General features: G+C 42.2%; 1 protein-coding gene across 5 annotated transcripts in view; it reads right to left on the reverse strand.

Annotated features, from left to right (window-relative positions):
- VIT (vitrin) overlaps window positions 1-11,581 on the reverse strand; it is a 117,561-nt gene extending 105,980 nt beyond the window's left edge. For 4 of the 5 annotated variants that reach the window (XM_030800707.1, XM_003262731.4, XM_003262732.4 and 1 more), the window contains exon 1: window positions 11,301-11,564. The gene's annotated coding sequence lies outside the window, so the exon portion shown is untranslated. Of the gene's footprint in view, window positions 1-11,300 lie in introns of all 5 variants that reach the window. The other variant, XM_003262730.3, reaches the window with a different exon arrangement.
- Between the last annotated feature and the right edge of the window lie 1,525 nt (window positions 11,582-13,106).

Raw genomic sequence — 13,106 nt, forward strand, 5'->3', positions numbered from 1 at the left:
ATTCTGTGAAAGAGAGAGAGAGTGCCAGAGGGGACAGTAGTTTTTCTTTCTTTCCTGATTTTTCTTCTCTTCCCAATTCTTCTTTACTTCCTTTTTTTTTTTTTTTCCTAAAGAAATTCCAGCAGAAAATGGGAGCCAAATAGGTAAGGAAGGCAGGGGAAATTTTGCCTTTTCTCAATATGTTGGTTCCTAAGAATGCTCAAGGCTATTGAAGATGTGCTCTGAGTCAGGCTACATGGACTGGATGGACACTGTTGGTGGCCTAGGCAGAGCGTTGTTTTCCCCTTCCTTCTTCCTAATAGAATCCCAATTTGGTAAACAAAATTAGTGCAGCCCAGCCACTGAGAGGAAGCAGGTCCATCCACAGCTCCCGGGTGGATCCCAATTCGAGGCCTAAGGCAAGGATGGTTAGACATCCCCGCTTGCTGCCAATTGCTCCAGGCTTGGACCCATCAGCACCAGGCCCTTGCCAGGTGATCATACTAGTTACTAGTCCAGGTGGGCTGTGTCCCGGGTTGTAACAGACAGAATGGAAGGACTTGAAGCCTATGTTTTTTGGGGAGAGGATGACTCTCTTGTTGGAAATGAACAAGGGGGCAGGTTGTTGGGGGTCTGCTGGCTGCCATCTTGTGACCACGAGAAAAGTCCTGCCAAGGAAAATGGTAACTCAAGGGGGGAGAGGAGGGCAGCCAGGCAAATCACAGATAAATGAGTCAGAGCTATGATTTGTCTTGTGCCTGGGGGCTGGGCCTGCCCCTGGACTGTGTGTTATGTGAGATAATACATTTCCCTTTCACTTGGCTGGCAGCTGAAAAATTATTCCTAACTGCTACCTAACTCGCAGTGGCCGTCCATACAGTGGTTTTAACTACAGAAGGCTATAATAATAGGGGTTTATACCAGAGTCTGCAGAGAGTTTTCTCACTGAACCGTTTTCTCATTTGAACCACCGAAGAGCCCCTTGAGGAGGTGAAATGGACATTATAATTCCTATAATTCAGAGCAGGGAAGTGACTTGGCCAAAGTCACACAGCCCAGATCTCCAACTTAATATTGTGCTCTTTCTACCCTGCCAACTCCTTACACGGTTGTCACTGTAAGTTTCAAATGATTCTATGATTTGTTCTATAATACTATAATAAAATAAAAATGCCACTCTTCATTTGCATAGTACTTTTCACTTTTCAAAGCCTGGTTACATCTACAACTGAAGCAGCTCGATTATTATTGTCAGATGCAGAGATGACAGTCACTGAAATGTAAATGACTCAGCTGGTCAAAAGCTTGTGATCTAGCAAAAAAAGATAACTGAAGCCAATTGAGGTATCCCTCGGGAATTTGGAATCGGGAACCTTCAGCTTCAGAAGCTGTGAGTGCCAAGTTGCACGACATATGGGGCCCTGAATAATATGTATAAGAGGATGGCGAGAGAGATGGAGAGAATAAGTATGTGGCCTGGGAGGAGCAGGGGCAGAAGATCCCTTCATTTCTTGCCACTTTCCAGGTCCCATTTCCAGTCTGAAGAAGGTCCAGCTGGACTCTGTCTCCTGTGCGTGATATTGATGTTTTTGGGCCTTCGACTTGAGGCAGTTTAAGCTGGTTTCTGTTTCCTGCAGCTTTGATTAAAACCCTTTTCATATTTATTGTTCTAATTATGTCCTGTTCCCCTGAAATGATTAGTAGTAAAATGAAAACATCAAAATGAACAGGACACATGTGCTTGTCTTTTGGTAGCATCAAAGCAGAAGGTCCCTAGAGAGGCTACCCCAACCCTGAAGCCAAGCTCTGGGAAGAGGTGTGGCAAGAAATCCTGTGAGCTGTCACAGCCACTGAGAAGGTCTGGGATGCTCAGGAAATAAAAAGTGGAAGTGGGTGACCTTGAAACCATGCTGTCAGAATGTTGCTGTAGAGTTTCCTCATATATTTATGACAGTAGTTCACAACCAGAGGTGATTTGGTCCTGCAGGAGACATATAATAGTGTTTGGAGACTTTTTGGATTGTCACAACTTTGACAAGAGAGGGTGATGCTGCTGGCACCTAGTGGGTGGAGGCCAGAGTAGAGATACTGCTGACCGTCCTGCAATGCCCAGGACAGCCCCCATAACAAAGAAGTGCTCAGCCCCACAGGCCAATAGCGCCAGGGCTGAGAAACTGATTTATGAGAATGTTTATTTCTCGATGTATTTATGAGAAAGTTATGCTTACTGACATTCCAATCTAGGAACTTCCCATAAATATTCTATGTACTTTTGTGATCACTAGAATGTGTATCCCCTTCTCCAGGATCACCTTTCACCACCAATAGTCAGAGAAAATCCTGCAGCAAAGATGTTTCCTCACGGGCAGTTGGGTGGGGTTTAAGACCTCATCCATGTACATAGCTGATGTATGCCTGTGCCATTAAGTTCATTGATCCATGTGGCATGTTTCCACATGTCAGAAAAACAAAAAGGGAAAGCTTTTTTTGGTCGTGTGTTTCAGACCGTTATTTTGTACTGTGTTAGGAACCTGACATATGGTAATGCTTACCACATCCACAAAGGCTTCCACCAATGGTGATTTCTAGAGAGACTGCAAACAGTAATTACATTTCTGAAGTGGTAGTTTAGATCTTATATTGCCAGTGGGAAAAAATACTAGTTTGCAGCCATGCCCCAAATGAGCTCTAAAGAACCCCTTCCAAGAGTTATTTATCCTGTGTGATGGAAAGGGGCACGAAGATCAGTAAATCTAAAGGAAAGAGGCTAGGACCTCAAAAAGACGAGGTGGGCCATGATTGCTCCGCTTAATTACCCTGGAAACCGTGAGTGGTTTAAAGATTCTCATGAAGCTTTGGAAGATGAGTTTCTCTCATCACAAACTTCTTTGCCTAATGTGTTTGACACTGTGGATTAGCCTTGCCTCCTCCCAGTTCTTCCCTTTGGGCTTTGAGGTTTGTGGTTGCCAAGGGGCCGTCTACTGTGAATTTGGAGCTGGGTGTTTGGTTCTGCTCAACTATGATCCCTAGAGCCTGGACTAGCCTGAACACTCTGTGCTTTTTGGTCTGCCTTCAATTCTGAAGCACAGCAAAACATTCTCAGGTCCGGCAAAACTTTCCAGCTGAGATGGGAAGGAAGATGAGGGTGCGTCTGCAAGATCCACACCCTCCCCTCTGCTTCTCGGTAGAGAATGGGCTCCTCTCAGATGACAGGGTTCTGAGAGGCAGACATGGGGCTGCCTCTCAGAAGCACATTCTTGAATCCCAGCAATCAGAGACCTGGGTAAAATGGAGGGTGTGGAGGATGGTGTCTGTGGCTCAGGAATTGAGGGCTGTGGAGGATTAAGCCTCGGGAATTTCCAGGGACTAGTAGAAACAGAGTCATTTAGAAGCAGGAGACCTAGCTCGCCAAAGGCAGCCACCAAATGTCCTACTTCAGAGGCCTTCCTGGGAACAATCCCAGCTCTGAAGGAGCCCTCAGACTCTCCTGCAGGGCCCCCTGACTATTTTGGCCTGGATATATAGCGGCCTGTTAAATGAGACGGGATTGATCCCTTTGCTTTTCTTCCTGGGAAGTTTTAGAAGGTAGAGTTCATGCCCATAGTAATAACTGTCATTTACTAAATGTTTACTATATGCTGCACATGGTACACAGGTGATTTTACTTAATTGTCATGGTGATACTATTGGGTAAGGACTATTGTGCCCATTCATCAGAGCAGGAAATTGAGACTTAAAGAACTTTAATAAACTGCCCAAGCTGGCGGGGAGTGGTGGCTCATGCCTGTAATCTGAGCACTTTGGGAGGCCGAGGTGGGTGGATCACCTGAGGTCAGGAGTTTGAGACCAGCCTAGCCAACATGGGGAAACCTCAGCTCTATTAAAAATACAAAAATTAGCCGGGCCTGGTGGCATGCACCTGTAATCCCAGCTACTCCTGAGGCTGAGGCAGGAGAATCAATCAAACCCGGGAGGCAGAAGTTGTAGTGAGCCGAGATCGTGCCACGGCACTCCAGCCTGGCGACAGAGTGAGACTCCAAAAACAAACAAACAAACACACAAATAAACAAACAAACAAAGAAACCTGCCCAAGCTTATAGAATAAATATGTAGCAGAACCAGAATTCTATCCCAAACCTCAAACACTTAACTCCATTTAACATCTAATTTTCCCACTGTACAAGATGATTTTATCTTTCTTCTCACCTTGATGCCAATATCTCAAGCTTTTTGAGATACTTGGCTGACAATCGTTAAAACACACACTGTAAAGTACATACCTTGTATAATAAAGTGGTCTTAGTTACAAGGTTAAGCGATTTTTCAAGAGTCATATTTGAGCCTGAACTCACTCATAACTCTGTCTCACAACCAAATGTTATTTAGGGTAAAATGATGCATCAGGCATATTTTTAAGTGTAACCAGGCATAACACACCCATCTAAGTAAACATTCGCGTGTATTGTAATTGACTGTGTAATGGGATGTTAAAATAAGATGATCCTTTTGTCTTAGTTTCGGTTGAGGCCTCAAGACAATAGGTGCCAACCACTTCCATGTTCCAAAGTGGTCTCTTTGAAGCTCCTCTCACTATTGCCTGAAGTGGGCTGGGCGGGTGGGGGGGGGGTAGGGGGCGGGGAATGGGGGGTGAGGGAGCCACCTGCTCCTCTTTTGCATCTAGGTAGGGGGAAGAGGAGGGAAAATGCCTACAATTGTCTTTAAGAAATCTTTGCTCTCTGATCTCTGACTCCCTCTCTCAGCTTCTACAACCTCTTGCATGGAGAGGTCATCAGCCAGGGATCTTGGTTCTCAATCAGCTCCTTTGAAAAGCCAGCTTGGATGCCCAGTAACCCAATTTGAAGTGGCTGAGTAGTTGTGTCTCTGGGGCTGATGCCTGCCTCTGTGGACTTGGTGTCTGTCCCATGATTAAGTCCTCTACAGGAGAGGGGAAGAGCTTGTGGCAATCAGGACTCTCTGTGTGACAGAGTCAGCCTGGGGTTGTTTTAGCTCTGGTCTGAGTCAGGTGCATGGAGGGCTGAGGAGCCTAGGCAGAAAGCAGCCAGACAGAGCTTACCAGTTGCCCAAGGGCTGAGGGAGGAACTGTAAACCCCCAGCCAGAATGGATTTATTTCATAACATCTAGGGAACTACAGGTGAGGAATCCCCAATGCAGTAGGGGAGGGTATCTTCACAGCACCCGTAGACATGCCCTATGGGAACAAGAAGCAGCTGTAAACCCCTGTGAAGCTCAGGGAACCTGGATGCTGGCTCACAACAGTACCAACTAGTGAGGCCTGTCCCTGCCTCTCACCTTTCCTCCCTGTACCCACTTCAACTCTGGACATGAAGAGACTACCATTGGTGGCCAAGGAGAAGAGAGGTAAAGGTACAAGGCAGAGAAAGAAAATTCAGTCATGCCCCCTTTCCACTGCAGAAAGCAAGCCTGGATGTGGAGGATGAGACTTTAAGCTTGAATATCATCTTTACGTTTTTAAGGATCACCTAGTATTACGTACATGTTAATGACTGAATTAAGATTATTTGGGAGTGGAATATGAACAAGGTCTTTTTTTAAAAAAAAAAAAATCCTGTGAGCATGGCCTGACAGATTTCATCCAGAGCAGAGGCAAGAACTGCCTCCTAGTGTGTGAGTGAGCAGTAGGCAGTGTCTGGGGGAAATTAAGGCATGTGAGGATGGCACGTTCTGTGTCTGCTTGTCCAAAGCACACCCTTGGGCTTCCCTTTCCTGCTCCTTCAGCTTGCTGCAGACACACTGGCCTCCCAAGCATAGTTCCACTCAGGGCTGTTGCATTTGCTTTTCCCTCTGCCTGGAATGCTCTTCCCTGAGGGACCCACATAGGTTGCCTCCTGGCTTCCTTCATCTCTCTGTTTAACATTCACCAAATCATGCATTGCAAATCATCACCCTGACTGCTCTCTGCATCTTACTTTGCTACTTATATTTTTCACAGTCCATTATCACCACCAGGCCTCTTACTGTATTTGTTTGTTATGCGCCCCCAGATTGGGAAAATGGAAATGATTTTGTTCACTCTTCTTCCCAAGCACATGGGATTGGGAATAGCACATGGAGGTGGCCCAATAAATATTTGCTCCTGCTGTTGTTGAATGTTATCTCTCTTCCCCCAAATTCTTTTTGCCTTTTGGAGTGCAGATTTACTCACTATGTTGTATAAACATGGCCGGCCGGTCTGGGCAAGTTAACTTGCACCTTTATGTCCAAAGCATGTTTTCTCTGTCTGGAACAAAAAGAAGCCTGGTGGAGGGAATTCACATAGCATTAAGATGCCAGCGACCTGATCCGTTGGAAACTAGATGTAAGGTTCCCCCGAGGGCATAGGTATGTGTTTTTTCTTTTTGAATAAGAGAAGAAAGAATGTAGAAACAGAATGCCTTCTCACTATAGCCCGAAGGGAAGTTTTTATGAATTTTACCACACGTCCACACAGAAGTTTAGCCTTTCTCAAACTGAAGGAAAGAATTTGAGAAATGTTTACTAGAGTCTTGTCAATGTAGAGACCCTTATCAGGGAAAGTGATTTGCTGAAGTAGTTTGCGTCATAAGGAAGCATGATTCTTTCTGCGACAAGCTGCTGAGTTAATCTTCCAGTGAAGATAAAGGAAAGGTTTTGGAGACTGGCTACACAGAGGGTTTCATGATGGAGTCTCCTCAGCATTCCCTTCTCTCGCACCGCCTAACTCCCCGAGTCAGCTTTTCCCCACCCACCCAAAAAGGAGATTATCCAAGAATGACAGAAATAAAAGCTCTCTTCTCCTGACAAAACTTCCCCTGTGAGTTCCTTGCCTCCACGCCTCTTTATTATTATTACTACAGTGTCTCTACCTGCAAGGAGGTACATTTATTTATTTATTTATTTATTTATTTATTTATTTTTTGAGACGGAGTCTCGCTCTGTCACTCAGGCGCGATCTCGGCTCACTGCAAGCTCCGCCTCCCGGGTTCACGCCATTCTCCTGCCTCAGCCTCTCCGAGTAGCTGGGACTACAGGCGCCCGCCACCACGCCCGGCTAATTTTTTGTATTTTTAGTAGAGACGGGATTTCACCGTGGTTTCGATCTCCTGACCTCGTGATCCGCCCGCCTCGGCCTCCCAAAGTGCTGGGATTACAAGCGTAAGCCACCGCGGCCCATTTATTTTTTTTAAAGAAATTTCACTTGGCTTGATAATTATGTTTTCAGGGACGGCAAAGACTAATTTGGTGCTGTCACAGAAAAACCAGGACCATGTGTAATTGTTGCCTGGCAGGTTAAGAGTAGGACTTTGGAAGTAGACCTCTTGGATTTGAAGCTGAGCTCCATCCCTTACTAGCTGTGTGGCTTCGGGCAATTTACTAACTTATCAGTGCCTTAGTTTTTTTCATCTGTATAATGGTGATGGTAAGAGCCCACCTCATGTGTTTGCTGTTAGGGTTAAATGAATTAATATAGGAAAAGGGCTTGAACAGTGGGTGGCACATAAGAATAGCTCTGTGTTATTATTATTATTATTATTATTATTATTATTTAATTGAGATAGGGTCTCGCTCTGTTGCCCAGGCTGTAGTGCATGATCATAGCTCATTGCAACCTCGAATGCCTGGGCTCAAGTTATCTTCCTGCCTCAGCCTCTTTAGTAGCTGGGACTACAGGTAAGCACAGCCATGCCTGGCTAACTTTTAATTTTTTAGTAGGGACAAGATCTCACTATGTTGCCTGGGCTGGCCTCAAACTCCTGGCCTCAAGCAATTCTCCTGCCTCAGCCACCCAAAGTGTTGGGTTCACAGGTATGAGCCACCACACCTGGCCTGTTATTATTGTTGTTGTTGGGGTGATGGTTAATCATTATGACACCACCACCACCACCACCGCCACCATCATCATCATCACCACCACCATCTTGCAAAATGCTATGTGTGTTTGAGGGCCAGGAATTTCACTGTCTTCTGCAAACCACAGGGAGATACATTTTAAGACAGTGAGAGGGAGACCTTTTGAAGTTTCTCAGATTACAACCATTACAGAAGTTGCCTCTCTTATTTATTGATTGACTAGCTCAGATCCCCTGGATAAAGAGATGGCAACAAGTTTTTAATGATTATATTAATATCACATAATTCCATGAATCTATTTGCTAAACGTATTCAATTAGTTAATGTGTAAAAGTTTGAAGATTATTACAAATGATTTGTTTCACAGCTGATCTGATTTCTTTATTATAGTCACACACAATTAAAAAAAAATTTACTAACATTTGGGTGCTGACAGGGTGCCAGGCACTGATCAAACCTCTTTGCCGCAGCTCTGTGGGGTAGGCAGTAATAATAGACCCCTTTTGTAGATGAGAAAATTGAGGCCAAGAGACCTTAAGTAACTTGCCAACATTAACACGTTGAAAAAGTAACAGAGCTTCCTGCCTAACACCCACAGGACCCATAGCACAGGAAGGGCCATTTTTGCCTTGACCTGACATGTAAGGCTTTAAATTAAGGCATTTGACATTCTTTCCACATGGGGTTATACTGACAGTCACAGAAATACAGCAGAAAACTGAAAAGAAGTCTTTCATACAACTTGGACCCACAGTCTCCAGTACACTTGTATATGTGTGTGCATATATATATATATATATATATATATATATATAAAATCTCCTCTAATCATCTTGTGAAGAATATGGAGACATCTATATAGATGTGTGTGTGTATATATATATGTATATATATAATCTCCTCTAATTGTCTTATGAAAAATATAATTATGTTAAATTTCATTTTTGTATACATATAAGTCTCTGGTTAGGTAAACATGCATATTTAAAATATACCGTAAGTTTCATAGCACTATTTCGATACTTCTTCATTTAGCAATGTACAGAGAGTCTCAACAATGAAATTTTCCTGGCCACGTTTTGACATTGGAGAGGTCCCTGTGCATAGAACCATAGGACTGAGAGGCAAGCTTAGAGACTATCTTGTGTAACTTCTTCATTTCGTATGTGATGAAATAGAGATGGAGACATTGAGTAACCTCTCCAAGGCACCACGGCTAAATGCCCTTCTACTGACAGACCCATGTGTCCTTCTTGTCCCCACTGCTGCTGATACTTGGCTCACACCTCCAAGTGTTAGCAAGGAGAGGGGAAGTTGCACATGTGGACGCAGCATCATGGGAACATGTTGGGGGCCATGAAGTTTTTATTGTATAAATGCTTTCTAAAGTAATCTTTCTTTTTTAGTATGTGGGGAATAAAAGATTACATTTCTTTTCTTTTCTTTTTTTTTTTTTTGAGACCGAGTCTCACTTTGTTGCCTAGGCTGGAGTGCAGTGGTGTGATCTCAGCTCGCTGCAACCTCCATCTCTCAGGTTCAAGTGATTCTCCTGCCTCAGCCTCCTGAGTAGCTGGGATTACAGATGCCTGCCACCATGCCTGGCTAATTTTGTATTTTTAGTAGAGATGGGGTCTCACCATGTTGGCCAGGCTGTTCTCGAACTCCTGACTTCAGGTGATCTAACCACCTCGGCCTCCCAAAGTGCTGGGATTACAGGTGTGAGCCACTGCGCCAGGCCAAGATTACATTGCTATAGAAGTTTTGACATTTCAAAACTCCTTTGGAGCTGAGAATCACTATTGACCCTTCTGTCCACCCTGGGAGGGAGGGTGTACAGGCATTGCTATTTCTGTTTTTCAAAGAGGGAAACAAAAGTCAAGAAATGTTATATACCTTTTCCAAGGTAATAGGTAGTGGCAGAGCTGTTACTATAATTTAGGACCCCTGGCTTGGCACATGCCTTGAACCATACTGCTTTCCTGTATTCAATGTGTCTTATAGGAATCACAGCTGAGAACAGCACAAGCATTTTTGTTCTCATGATGCTATTCATAAACCATTCTCAAACCTCATGTATTTTCTCTGAAAGAAACTATTCTTCATGTGATCAGTAACTTGGTGGAAAAGACAGATCTTCTTAACAATATTCATGAAGTAAACACTTTTAGGGTAGATATTAAGCATTTCCAATCTTCCTAAGGTATTTTTTTTTTTTTAGTGGTGAGGCATAAGATATATTTAAATGAAGCTTAGCCTGGGAAACCAGCATATTGCAATAAAAAATGCAAGTCCTTGCAATCTTGTAATTCTTTGTCTAAAGCTTTTTATACAAAAGAGGGTATTTTAATTCAATAAATAAAAGATGGGCACTTCCAGCTCTCCTACCAGCGCTAGCTACCACTTGCAGCTAACACACCCAGAGAGAAAATACACAAACAAACAGTGTTTGATCCTGCTTTGCTGCAGGGTGTTTTCATCTTTCTAGAGACCAAGGGAAAAACAACCTCAGAACTTTACCACCAAAACTTCCAAATTTATTGCAACACAACGTAATGGCAAAATACTATTTTCTTAGCACATGCAATTTTGAGCAACCACCATGGCCAAGAATGCTTGGTTTTATTTTTACAACAAGTCCTAAGAAAATTTTTAATTCGACTCTTGATTTAGGAATGGCAAAGATGCTGTGGGTTGTTCGGAGCAAACTATCATGTCTAATTATTCAGTCTTATCCTCTTTCTTTAACCTGTGCTTGAGGCGTTTATTTCATGTTTATACTAGTTGGACACAAATCATACTTAAAAGAGGTTTCAAATCCTGTCTTCCTGTGAAAAGCTGAGCTACAATGGCAGACTTAACAATGCCAGTCCCTTCTTGGGCTTATCAGTAACAGAAGCATTCAGCCTAAGAAAACACTTTAAGTGCAAACAAGACAGGGAATTGCACATCCAGCCACATTCCACTGAAATCTGTCTGAATAGGGAGAAGTAGAGATCCACGTGAAATAGTTTCTCTTTTAAGTTAGCACCAATGTGCCCATTTCTCATACTGCTATTCACAATCTTTATAAGCAATTTGCTATATTGCTATTACATTCCACATATTCCAAGCAAAGTTTTTAGAAAAGCAAGATAATAGAGACTTAAATTACTTTAAAATTCTACACAAATGTCATACTTTTCAACTTATTTGTAACCATAATTAAATTGGTATAAAGAAACAGTAAAAATCTTGTTATAATATTAACATCAATGCAGTTTATTTATAATTGATAAATATATATGTATATTACTAGTTGTTTACAAGGATGCCAAGTACCATCCACTTTCATCTCAACTCCCTTGAAACTGAAATTTGTACAGGCTGCTTACTCGGTCAAGGTTTGTATTGTAGTTTCTTAAAGACAAATACATTTCAATAATAATGAATGGGAAGTAACTATATACACAGCTTAGAAATTCATCAGACATACCTTGTTTGAAGAAGGCAATTTTTTTTTCAAAAATTTTTCACCATACAGAATGAATATTCTTTTTCCCTTAGGCTTTTCTGCATCACAAATCCCATCCAAATTATTCTGAGGAAGAAACAGGGAGAGGTCCAAGAACCTTTTCTCTTCTCAGAGGAGCTAATCAAACAGTCCCATCAACCTCTCAGTACTTTGAAAAACACATTTTTACACCCCCCCCACACACATACACACACACACATGCTCACACATACTGCTTCTCACACTGGTTTTAGTGCTGAATTAGGCGGTCCTCTTTCAAATTTCCACTCCCACTGCTTTTTTTTTTTTTTTTTTTTGGTAAGGATTTCTAAATATTCTTTTGTAGCCCAAAGCACAGACTTTCAGTAAGCAAATTCTACAATTTGACATTCTAAAAAGTAGAGGAGGACCACTTAGATAAAAATGGAAAGTAAAAGATATGTTTTAAAAATTACTTCAGCAGGGGCAATTCAATTTTTTCTTTCTTTTTCAAAAGCTAATGAACAGCTGGACTGAACTGCACGAAGAAGGAAAACTGTGCAAACACTCTCAAACTTATTCTACTGGACTCCCACTTTTGAATTGAAAATACGTACTTTTTCCTACATATTAATGTTTTGTTTTGTTTTGTTTTGCTTCAGTCCTTTTTGCGTTTTGGCAAGTTTTATGAAATGACTCAATTACATGCTGGTAGTTACAGGACACAAGCTAATCATAGTGGGAAGCAAAACCTGACTCATGTTTCAAAAAAAATACTGATGAATAATCTCACATGAAATCTGCCAGTTTTAGTTATTTATATATTAGTGTCATCAGTGAAATCTAAGAGATTCAGATTCAAAATGTGTATTAACGTATCACAGCATTAAAAAAAAATCAGACCAAAAAAAGTACATCTGGCAGATCTTGTGATTCCAATGTCCTCAGTGTGGCAGAGCATCTGTTTTCAAGCACAGGAGAAGGTAGCAAAGAGTCATTCCTCCTCCTGCTGGGGAGTGTGCACTCACGCAGCTAGGGAGGAGAACCTTCTTCCATTCGAGAAGCCTCCTGTCCTCATCTGTTGGCCCTGGAACTGCTCCTTATTTAAGATCATTGTTTGACAGATCTTGTGCTCTAATGCCAAGTTATACATGGGATGGTTGCTGGCACGTCTTCATTGGCTATATAAAATGTGGCCAAGAAGATAGGCTCTCACGGTAAGAAGTCTGTGTTGATTAGGAGGAACTTTGGCCCAGCTCTCTGGTCTAAAGCTCTCAAATGTGACTATGTGAATCTGGATGGGATTCATCTGCTCAATGCCATTGTGCAGAGATGCATAAGCTTTTTAATGCTGTAAAACATGGTAGCTGAAATTAAATGCCACTTTTTCAGAGGTGAATTAATGAAAAGCCTGATGAAATTCAAAGCTTTTTGATGTATAAAACTTGATAAATGGAATGATTCCATCAATAGGTAAAGTATAACAAGCTATCTAGATGGATAGTATGTAATTTCTGCACAGGTCTCTGTTTAGTAAATACATCACTGTACACTGATCAGGAATTTTGCTCCAATAAAGGAACATGAAAACTAAAAAATGGGAGATAATGATTTGAATGTTATTTAATCATTTTTACCCTTACTTCTTGTGGTTCCGCAATGAAATTATTTCTCAATCCTCTTTATTCCTCCACTAAATTCTGAGCCCAGGTTCTTTGGTGGTAAGGATGATAATGCTGTAACACTGAGGATCCCCTGTCCCACCATTTGAATTAGGGCAGGTTCAGATGAAATGGCAGCCTAAGCATA

The sequence above is a fragment of the Nomascus leucogenys genome, chromosome 19, assembly GCF_006542625.1.
Source record: "Nomascus leucogenys isolate Asia chromosome 19, Asia_NLE_v1, whole genome shotgun sequence".
Lineage (NCBI taxonomy): Eukaryota > Metazoa > Chordata > Mammalia > Primates > Hylobatidae > Nomascus > Nomascus leucogenys.